Raw genomic sequence first — 13,611 nt, forward strand, 5'->3', positions numbered from 1 at the left:
GTATTCTTCTTAGGAAGGGACCATCTTGTTTGAAAAACAAAACTAGACTAAAGTTTACAAATGACTCTTTTATACTTGTCTTTCCATTGATGAAGGTTTAATATTCTATTTTGGATGATAGGCTCACGCCTTGAGCATGCACTAAAGTGAGCATTGCAAATAGAAATACCTTGTTTGATCACCTTCAACTAATAGAATTTCTAGAAAGCCCCCTGTAATGGTGGTTCATTATGCATACAAGAGTTGATATAGTAAGCCACTAGTGTCCACTAGGATAAAGTCGATAACTGCCCTCATGCGATGCCATATTCATTCAAAACAGCACAAAAGAAAAGGTTGAGTGGCAAATAGAAATCAGTTTCCAATAGAATGAGGGGTAAAACGAAACCTATAGTGTTATTACTTAAAGGACATTATTCTGGCTGTTGGAAGGTATAAGAAAATTTTGGGTTTTGTATACCTCATATTCTTAAAAATTGATTCATCTCGTCCTCAGAGGTGCTACAATTGATTGACTGAGACACTACCCTTGGTGGAATATTTTTGGGACCTTAGGACCCAAATGGAATAAGACTTGCTCAAGTGAAGTTTTGTGTGGTATGGCTTTGTCCCCTTCCTCTTGTTGTTATTTGAGTAATTTTATGGGATATTAATGTAATAAAAGAAAATGAAAGAAAGAAAAAGCATTACCATTGTCATTTTATGGGATATTAATGTAATAAAAGAAAATGAAAGAAAGAAAAAGTATTACTTTTGAGAAAAATCTGAAGCGGAAAATGAAGAATGCAAAAAGGTTAAGTAGAGGAAAAGTTAGGATTTTGAATGATTTTGTAAAAGTTATTGAAGAAGTGTTGTGTACCTATTTTATAGAAAAAAAACTTGTGTAAGAAGTTTATTTTGTCGAAACTGTTCAAGTTATCCAATAAAATTTCAACATCGATCATAAAGGGGAAGTATGTAACATTTAAATTTGTACAGGTAATCGCCAAATCCAAAATTTTCCCAACTATTGGTATGTGCCTGGCATGGTCGGTTAGTTACTAGTTACATTTAAATACATCAAAGTTATAAATTTTGAAGAAGAAATTTTGTTAAGGGGAGGAGAGTTGTAACACCCCAGATCTGGTAGGTCCAAAGTTTCAGCGTATAGTAGTAAATAGTCTGTTATCGTACTCTTATTTGCCTAAAAGATTCTTTTTGGCATATACGTGCGAGCGTGTAATAACCACCACAAAAGTAATTAAGAATTTGATTTTCTAATGTTCTACCATGTATTAAAGAGATGTTTATGTTAAGGGAAAAATAGGATGAGTATTCGCCAAAGGTATAGTACACCTAGTTTGTATGGAATACTGTGATAGTTAGACTTTAAGTACTTTGATTTGAAACAAACTGTATAGTTTAGCTTGATAAGTTTGATGAAGGGAAATTATTTATATTTTTCTCCAAAACTGTAGGTAAAATAGAAGGCAAATTTTGATATGTACGACACTTATTAAATTCTACTAAGTAAGATGAATCATATTTATATGTGAGAGTGTGTTATGAAAGGGGGTTCTACCTTTTTCTTCCTCTTCCTTAAGTGGTATCTACTCAAACCTTCCTTAACTCTGAATGTATCCTACATCGATGATGTAGAAGCTAAGGTTTTCTTATGATTAGTAGTTAATTTGCATCAAGGTAAGTATTTTAGCTCTTCATGTTAAGTTTTGAAATAGTAAATCTATATTTGGGAACTAAATAGTCAGGCTCTGTGAATATAAGGTTTCTGTAAGGGATTATCAACAATTGAAATGCTAAGCAATTTGTATGTATAATAGTAATGGTGAAATTATGTTTTTTAAGCAGTGATTATTGCTGGTTTGAGAGGGATATCTAGATCTGGAGTTTGAACTGTAGTAAGAGAGAATCATGTAAGTTCTATGTTGACTCGTGCATGTATACTATTCATATCAAGAGATACTTGTAGGAAATTGATTAAACTATGAATGTGTTAATTTCAATATGTGATGATTGGTGTATGAATAATGAAACGTTAAAGTGTGGTTGTATATATATGTTAGAATGCATGTTTTGAGATGTATGTTCTATTGGGTGTATATTAGTGAATTAAAATGTTAGACTTAGAGTGTGTTAGTGAATGAAGAGTCTGTGTCTAGTCACCGCAGTGTTGTCTGATAGAGTCCGCCGGGACTGGAAACACGAATTCTGATATTAACTTTGAAGGAAAAGTCAAGGGCCATGGAACCATCTGAAAATGAACTAAGGAATGGTGATTACCCAATGGGGTTCTCTGTCATGTTCTAGGACGATGATGGCCATACATCATGTAACGCCCCGTACCCGAGACCGTTGTCGGAGTCGAACACGAGGTGTTAACGGACTTAATTCATTTACTTACACAGTTCATTTCGAAATTTCCAGGCAAGCTGGCTAACTGCATCACAGCCACTTTAAAAATCATATCTCGAGTTCCAAAACTCAGAAACTGATTCCGTAAATATTTCCTGAAACTAGACTCATATATCCATCTACAAATTTTTTTTCTAGAATTTTTGGTTGGGCCAATTAGTACAGTTTATTAGTTAAAGTCTCCCCTGTTTCAGGGTTCGACTACTCTGACCTTCATGCATTACAACTTATATGTCTCCCTGTACAGAGCTTCAATACTTATGCTGTTTGTTTCTAATGAAACTAGACTCAAAAAGGAATCTGTACATATAAAGCATGACTTCTAATTGGCTCTGGTTAATTTACGGTGAATTTCTAAAATCAGAACAGGGGATCCAGAAAATGCTCTAGCCCTGTTACACGAAAACTTAAACATCTCATAAAATACGGCTCATATGGTCATTTTGTTTCATTCATATGAAAATAGACTCATCAAGATTCGATTACATAATTTATTCACTATTTAATTTCATTCCTACTATTTTTAGTGATTTTTCAAATTCACAACACTGCTGCTATCAGCATCTATTCTAAGGTAAATTTTACCTATTTCATAATTTTCCATGAATAAATTAGTAAATTTGACATACATCATTTTCAAGTATAATCACGATTAGCCATGTCGTACGTAGCACCAATAGGACCATGATTGGCCATTCCAATGGCCAATCATTACCAACATTTCCACACCACTTAATAACCATATCATAAGACCATATATACAAAATGACCATAATGTTATACTCAAAATATACAAGCCATTTTCGCATGGCTATACGAATATACATTACCAAAAGATACTTAATTAACAACAAGGGTCAGCCCTATACATGCCATTATCAAAATTCAACTAAAAGAGTACCAAAGGGGCTTAGATAGTGTGGACAACTTCGACTTTGACACTCCCGAGTCCGATAGCTGACGAACAAAATCTATAAAACAGAGAATTAAAGCAACAGAATAAGAATTTTGGTGCTTAGTAAGTTTTAAGTAATGAAATTATTTACAACTAAGGTATAGTGTTCGTATGACTAAATGAACAATTGCATATACGCATATTCCCAAAATCATGTTTACTTCACGCTTCAACCATTATATTCATACACTCAGGATCAAACCTGACTAAAGGCTGGAAGCTTGTTAATCAATTGAGCGAATACTATTTAAAAGGAATCAACCTTTCCAATGCATATACGAAACATACCTTATCGTTTGGATTTATGAGCATATTAATTGAAGTTATTACAGCAAGATCGCTCATTTCCAAACCCAAGTACCTTCAGGATTTAGCCGGATATAGCAACTCGCACAAATGCCTTCGGGACTTAGCCCGGATATAGTAACTCGCACAGATGCCTTCGGGACTTAGCCCGGATATAGTAACTAGCACAGATGCCTTCGGGACTTAGCCCGGATATAGTCACTAGCACAAATGCCTTCGGATCTTAGTCCGGTTATCATCCGAATAATCATGCACATATATCAATAAATCATAACACATTTATATTTCATTTTCATTACTAGAACTCAAACACAAGACACTTATCAGCCTTTACCATTTTCGGCTCAATAGCCACATACAAAGAGCATGATTTTGATTGGCTTTGTAACATGATCTCTATACACATTTGGCTACCAGTCATAAGTATAACTAATTACCTCGATATATAATTCAAGTAGAGTAATTATATCACCGTTTATTTGTTATGCTTATATGTCATGACTTAATCAAATCATAAACTAAGTTCCATTACTCAAAGACTTACCTCGGATGTTGTCGAACGACTTCAACGGCTATTCGATTACTTTTTCCTTTCCCTTATCAGATCTAGATCCTCTTTGCTCTTGAGCTTAATTTAAAACAATTGAATTCATTTAATTTCAAATCAAATAGGCAATTTAATATAATACATGTATATTATAAGGTTGAGGTACATATGACTTAATGGTTAACTATCAAACACCATACGCATATATATGTATATATATATTCTCTAGTCATGCACAACCCAACATCTTACTTAGGCATTAACAACTTTATAGATATATGCATATCTATGTTAAGGCCGAATATATATAATTTAACACATTCTACAAATATGGTTATTTATAATGACTAAACACCATTTTATCTCAAGTTACACTTATAAGCACATCCATCCAAATACATCCGTACTTAAACATCATTCCGACCTAACACTCATATTACATCTATAAAACTACAAGCCGAATATACCTATACTTACATCACTTAAACATCAACCCTCAATTTCTTTGACAAAGCACATTTCCAAAAATGATAAGGCAATATAACAGCCTTTAATCCAACTTATAATTCACACATATCACATTCCAAGCATTCACTCTATTCTATCACTTAAAGTACAAACATTACTCAATAACTTCCTAGTTCAAATTCGACAATTACACCAATTCACTAGATGATTTATTATTATTGTTCATTTATTCAAACTACTTAAAATTACCTTAAACTATCACAATTAATAACCATTTGTAACTTATTCATTAAACATGAAAACAACCATATATCTCTTCCATTTTCTACCATGGCCGAATGCTCAAGACACCACACCATTCCAAATTGGTCATAGGTTGAGCAAAGAACTTAATGACTAACTCAAAAATGTTAAAAATCCAAGAATCATCATTGAACTTACCTTAATTTAGCTAACCACCATAGCCGAATTTCTCAAAGCTTTTTCTCTTCTAGTTACGGCAATGAGGAGCAAAGATGGAGAAACTTTGGTTTCTCCTCCCACAAATCAACATTTTTTTATTATCCATATTTTTATTTTTAACATAAAATATTAACATAAAATAATTATAATATGTTTTAGTCCATAACATGGTCGGCCACCATCTAGAATTTGGCTAATTTGACATGCAAGTACAAGCATTTTCTAACATGCATTAATAGGCCACTTTAACATTTGCCTAGCACATTTCTAAATTTTCTCACACAAGTCCTATTTAATAAATTTCGCACCATATACACATAATTTAAGCATGAATTTTTCACACATGCATATTCATATATAATGAGCATCAAACATGACTGTAAATTATTTTTTTATGACTTGGTTTCGTGGTCCCGAAACCACTTTCTGACTAGGGTCAATTTAGGGCTGTCACACATCATGTAGTGTGAGTTTAGGCAAGTCCATATTATAAACATGACAACTAAGAATAGCCTCTATGGCAAACTCTTAATGAATAGTCTTTATGGCGTACTCTAAAAGAATAGACTTTATGATGAACTTTGAAAGAATAGCCTTTATGATGAACTCTGAAAGAATAGACCTTTTTGGCAAACTCTAAAAGAATAGACTTTATGGCGACCTTTGAAAGAATAACCTTTGTTGCGAACTTTAAAAAGAATGCCTTTCTGACAAACTTTGAATGGATCGCTTTAGTGGCATACTCTATTTGATTGTCTATATGGTGTGTTCTGCTAAGTCTATGTGGCATGAACTGTCAAGAATATCTAGTAAGTTATGAATCTAAATGTCTGTCTCTATTGTAAGATGAGTAAATTATAGTAGTTTTGTAATAAGTATGAACAAGATAAGGTATTGGTATGCTCTGGAATAAGAGTTGAAAAAGTCGTAAAGGTTAAGTGAAAAAGAAATAAATATCTATATGTTGATAAAGGTATCCGTTATAATGAAATGTAAATATGGAAAGTAAGAGATATTGTATATTCTTCCAGAATTATCCTGAATCTGAGTAAATGTTATTTTGAATTATGAGATTCTGATATAGCATGATATCGAGTTCATCTGGATGTTATGCACACAATGAAATATCAACATGGATATGCACATAAAACTGGATTAAGGTATTTTTGAGTGTGAACCAATAGTATGAAATTCTATGTAACTATCTACCATATATATGTATCCGCCCAAGATAGTGTCAGTACGCAATTATTTGAAATAAGAGTATGGATTGTTGGAAGAAGTTTCTAATGGTATGTTCTGTTAAATAAGTATTATGGGACAAAAGATTTATGTAATGATTGGAAGGACTCCTCAGTTAACAATATGTGGAAGCTTAAGTTTGATAAGGGCATGATAACTGATGTATAAAGGAATGATAACATTGTGATGGTATCAGGTGAAGTAAATGGTGTAGAATATGGTTAACTCATAACAATTCATACAAGACTACAAAGTATCCATAAAGGTAGCGTTATAGTGAGTTCACTAAGTACTTTTGTACTTATAAGGTTTGTAATTGCTTTTCAAGTATGTTGAGAAGAGTCCTCGCCTGGAGGGACAACGCTAGGAGTATGCCAAGTGGGTGGCTGAGTGGGCTATTATGCATATAGTGGATTTGTGGCATAGTCTTGAATATGCCTTTTCAGTCTGACTTGAAATAATGTCTAACTTGTAAAGATTTGTATCAAATCTGATGTAATATGTTATTTATCATATACTTTATTTTAAATTTCCAAATGTTTTTTTTTCTTCTAGAACTAAAAAATAATAATTTTAAAATAAATGAGAAATCATAAATTATTATTTTTTGAATGTTTTGTATCGTTTAGTAACATCCAAGATTTGAACCTAGTGAATCGGGTCAGGTTAAAGGTGTTACATTAACGGTCGAACCAAAAAGAACCTAACTTATGCACGAAAAATATCGTACGCTGAGTATAACTTATTGGTATTTATATAATTCAAAAATAAATCATAATAGAACATAGATTAAGTTCACAAGATGCATATGCCAATTAATATTAATCGACATTATCAACTAATAGTTCAAACACAATTAGATACTTGATAGTTCATCTTGTAAATGCTACTTCTATGATTTATTGTCTTATTTCTCATTTGATTTCGGACTTTTTATTTTGATCAACATAGTAAATTTTCATACTGAATCTTTTCATGATTTCATATTTGAAATCCAAAAATAATAAGTTACGCCCTGTGCTGGTCTGTATAACCAAAAAATAGGGTGCCCAGCACACCCTGACAAGTAGTCTTATAAGCTTGAAACTCTTTGTATCTTATGGCATGCCAATTATAACCAACCCTAACCAAATAGTTAATACAATAACAAATTTCTAATATTCATTTTTAATCAATTCTCAATTTGATTACTTAACACAGAGTTCGCTCAGATCTTTCTTACTTCAAGTTGCTATCTATACATACTTATAAAACATATCCCGAATTCGCCATTTATTCTGGTGTGCCCTAGCTTCATTATTCATTTCTTGTTATTATGTGGGGTTTATCATTTCATTTACATATAATGCCTTTCTTTTAGATTTTGTTGGATACTTAGTTTATTCTACTTGTCCATTTTAGTTTATTCTACTTGTCCATACATTATCTCTTACACTTACCTTACCTTTAGTGGGCCATTTATGCCATTCTTTTCTAATTCCTTACACGCCATTCATTCAAACTTTATTGTGAAGATATTCCTTTCTTTAAATAGTAGCAAGGGCTTCATTTGTATTCACCATAAGGGCTTTTCTTTACAAAGTTTCCACCAAGGCATCTTGTCCTTATGTTGCGCCATGAAGGCATTTCTTTTCTAATATAGCCACAAAGGTTTCCTTTACAGAGATAGCCACACGACCTTTATTTTGGCAGAGATCGTCCTAAAGACTTTCCTTTCAGAGATTTGCCACAAAGGCTTTCCTTTCATAGATTTTCCACAAAGGCGTTCTTAAATAGAGGTTGTCACAAAGGCTTGTCTTTCTAGAGTTTCACCACAAAGGCATATTTTACATTCAATACTCGCCACAAAGGCTTTCCTTCTAGAGTTTTGCCACAAAGGTTGTCCTTTACATCTAGTACTCACTACAAAAGTTGTCTTTTAATTGGTGTTCTAAACGATATGGATTTACCTAAACTCACACTTAGTCAAGTTTGCCCTGTATCATTCCAGGACACATAGAGAACCATATTAAGTAATAACCTTCCTTAAATTTCTCCATATGATGCCATAACCCACCAATTCTGATCTTGCATGATATGATCTTCTTCCCATATGATGCCATAATCCACTAGTTACAGTCTTACATGATATGGTTTTCTTCCTATCATAACCCACCAGTTACGACCTTACACGATATGGTCCTTTAGTGTCATGGCCATGGACTTGTCCTTGTAGATATTTGTGTTTTCAGTCTCAACGTACCCCTTTGATGACTCTAGAGACAGACACACACTCCTCATACTTAAACCCATCTTTCATGAACTCATCATATCTTGACTTACTTGTAACTGACACATCCAGACCTTTTAGACACATTAACATATTTTCATTATCCAAACACCAGTATCCTTTAACCTCAAGATTCATGTTTCATACTTTGACAATGAAACTTCATGTTATCGATACATATAAGTTTGTAAATCTTATGTTCCTTATCAGATTCATTACATCATATTTTACTAGTTTTTATTTCACAATTTGGTTACTTAGCACAGAAGTTCATAGAACATGCATACTTCATGCAAGAGTCAGCCTAGGGACTTACCTGATAACCTCAAAAAGCAACTTAGCCTTCAAATCCATCATTCAGGAAGATGATACAACCTCCTCTACATTATAGAATAGAAACACTTTTTAAGAACTCATCTGGGTAACCATTACCATCATTTTGAACCCAGACATCTCTCAAAGCCATGTTTTTTCGATAATACTTACAGATCTATGTTTCCTTGATAGACCAAGCCACAAAACTTACCTTGTAGTTAAGAAAATTATTAGAGATATCTATGATTCCTAACTTAGTTCAGAGAAATGTTTTTATCTCTCTTTAGCCCTCTATCATTTCTGTTTTTTAGGAAAAAGGGAAAGAAGACCTTTTCTTAACCTAATCGGAGTGTCCTTTTAACTTAACCCAAATCCCTATAGTAACTTGGTAAACGTCACTACAAGATCGAGTGGCCTTATCAAAATCTGTCACCTCTAAGACTTACTCACTTGGTCTTTTAGCCTTTAACCTTTCTAATTCATGTTGGCTAATTCCTAATAAGCTTTCCTCATAATTTAGTTGCCACTAGACCATAATGGCTATGGAGTGTTCTATGCCACTGGTGTGAACTCACATCCTAAAGGTCATTTTACATAACCGTAAGTCTCATTTCACCACCCATAGTAATTGGATATGAAATCCTTACTCTCTGTACGCCCAGTCTAAATGCCAAGAAGTGCATTTGGGTGAACACTACTTCGCCCATCATATTTCTTTATAACAATGTGCTATATTTACATAAATATATATACATTCTTACCAGTACTCCTTGATTCATCATACTTACCTTTCTTCAGAGTTAGCCATAAGCCTTGTTCTTTCATAATATTCATACACTGTACTTACCAGAGTTCATCATGGGTTCTTTGCCTTTCGTTCAGAATCTGCCAGACCAAGACATCACAGGCGCACTAAAAAAGTCCTTGAAACACCCCTTACTCGTGTCTAACATGGGGGCAGGATATGAGGCATTACCGGACTCAAACACAAGCAAACATACAAAATCGGGCCATAAAATTTTGTTCAAATTAAATTCATTTATACATATGTAAATTGTCTTTTATATGGGAATACGAGGCCCAAAACATACATCGGGAGCAGTTCAGGACTAAATTGAGAAATTTAGAAAACTTTGGGAAAACTTAGAAAATTTTCATGAAACAGGGTCACACGCCCGTGTGGGTAGGCCGTGTGGTCACACATGCCTGTGTGGCTTGGGACACGCTCGTGTCCTTAGCTCGTGTAACTCCCTGTTTATGACATCATCAACATAAATAGGGTCACACGGCCAACTCACATGCCCATGTACTTAGGCCGTGTGGCGAATTAAATTCCATGAATCAGTTGTAGACTTCGCACGGCCTGGGTACACGCCCATGTCCTAAGGCTGTGTCCTTCACATGGCTGAGACACACAACTGTGTCTCTACCCATGTGTTTACTATTGGGCATTCTATTTTGCATTAATTAGGGTGTAGGGGACACACAGCCAGATCACATGCCCATGGGGCAGACTGTGTGTCACACACGGCCTAGACACATGCCCGTGTGTCTACCCGTGTGGACAACTTTGAGGCTACTTTCCAAGCCATTTGTCACCCTTAAATGCTCACTCACTTATACATTTTTTATGTCATGCAACATAGCATATTTAGTCACTCAAATACTCACAATCATGATTAATCCATGACTTTGTAATGTCAACATATCACATGCTCAAAACCATAATGCTTTCATATGGCATTCCTCACCAAGTTCATATTGATTCAACCTTAATATCCTACTTTCAAGTTGCCCAATTATACCATAGTTATGGTCATACCTACTAGTCCTAATTCATTTATTAAGCATATGTGTCATTTATCACATCCATTACAAACAAGCAACCACCAACCACATCATAAAGCATAGACACATTGCACCCATGCATAAATAATTAGGGTTACAACCCAAAAAGCAAATATAAGCCACATCTCATGGCCTTATACAAAATGAAGCATTTTACCATCATGAGCCAACTCATTGGCTAATCAATATGACACATAACAAAATGACCAAGACCCCTATACATGTCATACTCAAAATGTTGAGACTAACAATTCCCAAATGTTCAATTGATAGTGTGATCGAGTCTCCGACATCCTTTGATCCCTGAGCTAGCTTGGCGACACTATAAAAGATGGAAAGGAAGGGGGCAAGCATTAAAGCTTAGTAAGTCCATATGCAAATAACATGCTATCTAAACAAGTATTTAACTTACATTTAACATAATGAACATAATTTGTATTTTATCAAATCACTTAAACTTACTCATCACATAAACACCTTTGTCATAAGTTCATCACATACCAAGGCATTTCTCATGAGTTCGGTATACATACCTATATCAACTCATAACATAATCTCTTACTCATTCTTCTCACTGACTTTCCCCTTGAATTTTCTATCAAGTTACTTGATAATTTACTCGTTGAATACTTGGAATACTATTAGATACACACAAGGCTCGCACATAAGTGCCACACATGTAGCTAAAGCTACCTCATATCACATAACACATAAAAGCTCATTCTCGAGCTACTCATGGGTCTACTTACACAAGTTGTCGATTAGGACATAGCTACACGGCTGCTCACACAAGCTGTCAAGTATCCGCAACACATGCTGGACTACCCAGCCACCGGTAGGACTTACAAGACTAGCTCCCGGAACCACATAAACATATATCACATATCTCATGAGCTCATAAATCATATAGTTCCTAGTCAAATGTCACTTGTATCCTAAACTATTCTTAAGGTTCAAATGGGATTTTTCGATATCATATCTCTGTCAAGCTTGCTTGTAATGTCGATCTCAATGTCCATAATACCAAATCACTTACTCATGGAGCAATCAAAGCATAACTCAAAATAGAATTAAAGAATTTGAATTCACATAATACTCAAGCATTGAAAATATAACATAAAATCACATTATTTGTATATGAACTTTTCTCGGTACAAAATGATGAAAACGAACCTATTCTTCATAAACCTTGTTTTTCCCCCAATCAAGACTCAAATTACATTTTTCTTGAACTATAATGCCAAATTTAACTTGCTTAATTCATACATTGTTTTAATCGACCCATAACACATACTTTAGTAAAATTACCTTTTTACCCCTAACTTTTCACTTATTTACAAATTGGTCCTTAGGCTCGTAAAACAAAATACATACATTTTCTTTGTTACCCAAGCCTAGCCGATTCATATTCCTACTCCTAGAAACCCATATTTTTCTTTATTCCACATATTTACTACCCGTTTTATAACTTTTACAAATAGGTCCTTTTTAGGCGTTTTCATGCAAAATCACATTGTAAAAGATGTTTATCACACATCAAACTTTCATATTCTTCCATTAAACATCAAAATACATGCTTTTCATACACGGGTAAATTTTTGAACATAAACCCTACTTCAAAATAAGGGTAGAAATGGATAGATCATGCTTCAAGGATCTCAAACATGTAAAGAACATTAAAAACGGGGCTAGGGTGTACTTACTATCAAGCTTGAAAAGTTGAAAAACCTTAGCTATGGAACCCTTAGGAATTTCAGCTATGGCATGGAGAAGGTGTGGAAATTTTGCTTGATTTTTCCCTTTTTATTCTTTTAATTACCAAACGATCAAAATGCCCTTAAGGCTTTTCTTTCAAATTTTTCCTATTCATGCCCATTTTTGTCCAAAATTTTAGAACTTGGTCAAATTACTATTTAAAGACCTCTAATTAATAATCCTTAGCAATTTCATGCTTAAAGCTTCTAGAACTCAAATTTGGCAACTTATTCAATTTAGTCCCTAACTTCAAATTGGGCACTTTAGGCATAAAATTTCTTCATGAAAATTTTACACAAACATGTATTCATATCATGGATCATCAAATAATCATGAAATAATTATTTTTACTTTGAATTTTATGGTTTCGTAACCACTGTTCTGACTAGACCTTAATTCAAGATGTTACAATTCTCTCCTTTAGGGATTTTTGTCCCCGAAAATGTTACCAGTGAAAAGGTTTGGGTATTGGTTTCTCATGTCCTCCTCAGGCTCCCATGTAGCCTCTTCAATCCTATATCTTTGCCATAACACTTTCACAAGGGCAATACTTTTTTTCTCAATTATTTGACTTCCCAAGCTAAAATTTTAACAGGTTCTTCACCATAAGTCATATCCGGTCGAATCTCAACCTCTGTCGAGGACATCACATGTGAAGGATCAGATCGGTAAAGGCGCAACGTAGACACATGGAACACATCATGAATCTTTTCCAATCCGGATGGTAAGGTTAACCGATAGGCAACTAGCCCTACTCTCTCGGTGATTTCATATGGTCTAATAAAACGCGAACTCAACTTGCCGTTTCTACCAAATCTCAAAACCTTTTTCCATGGAGACACTTTCAAAAATACCTTATCACCAACCTGAAACTCAATCTCTTTCTGTTTCAAATCCGCGTAGGATTTCTGTCTACCCGAAGTAGCTTTCAAACAATCACAAATTATCTTCACTTTCTCTTCGATTTCTTTGGCTAAGTCAACCCCATGAATCTAATTTTCTCTGATTTTAGTCTAATACAGAGGTGTTCGG

This window comes from Gossypium hirsutum, chromosome A08 (assembly GCF_007990345.1).
Source record: "Gossypium hirsutum isolate 1008001.06 chromosome A08, Gossypium_hirsutum_v2.1, whole genome shotgun sequence".
NCBI classification, from domain to species: Eukaryota; Viridiplantae; Streptophyta; class Magnoliopsida; order Malvales; family Malvaceae; genus Gossypium; species Gossypium hirsutum.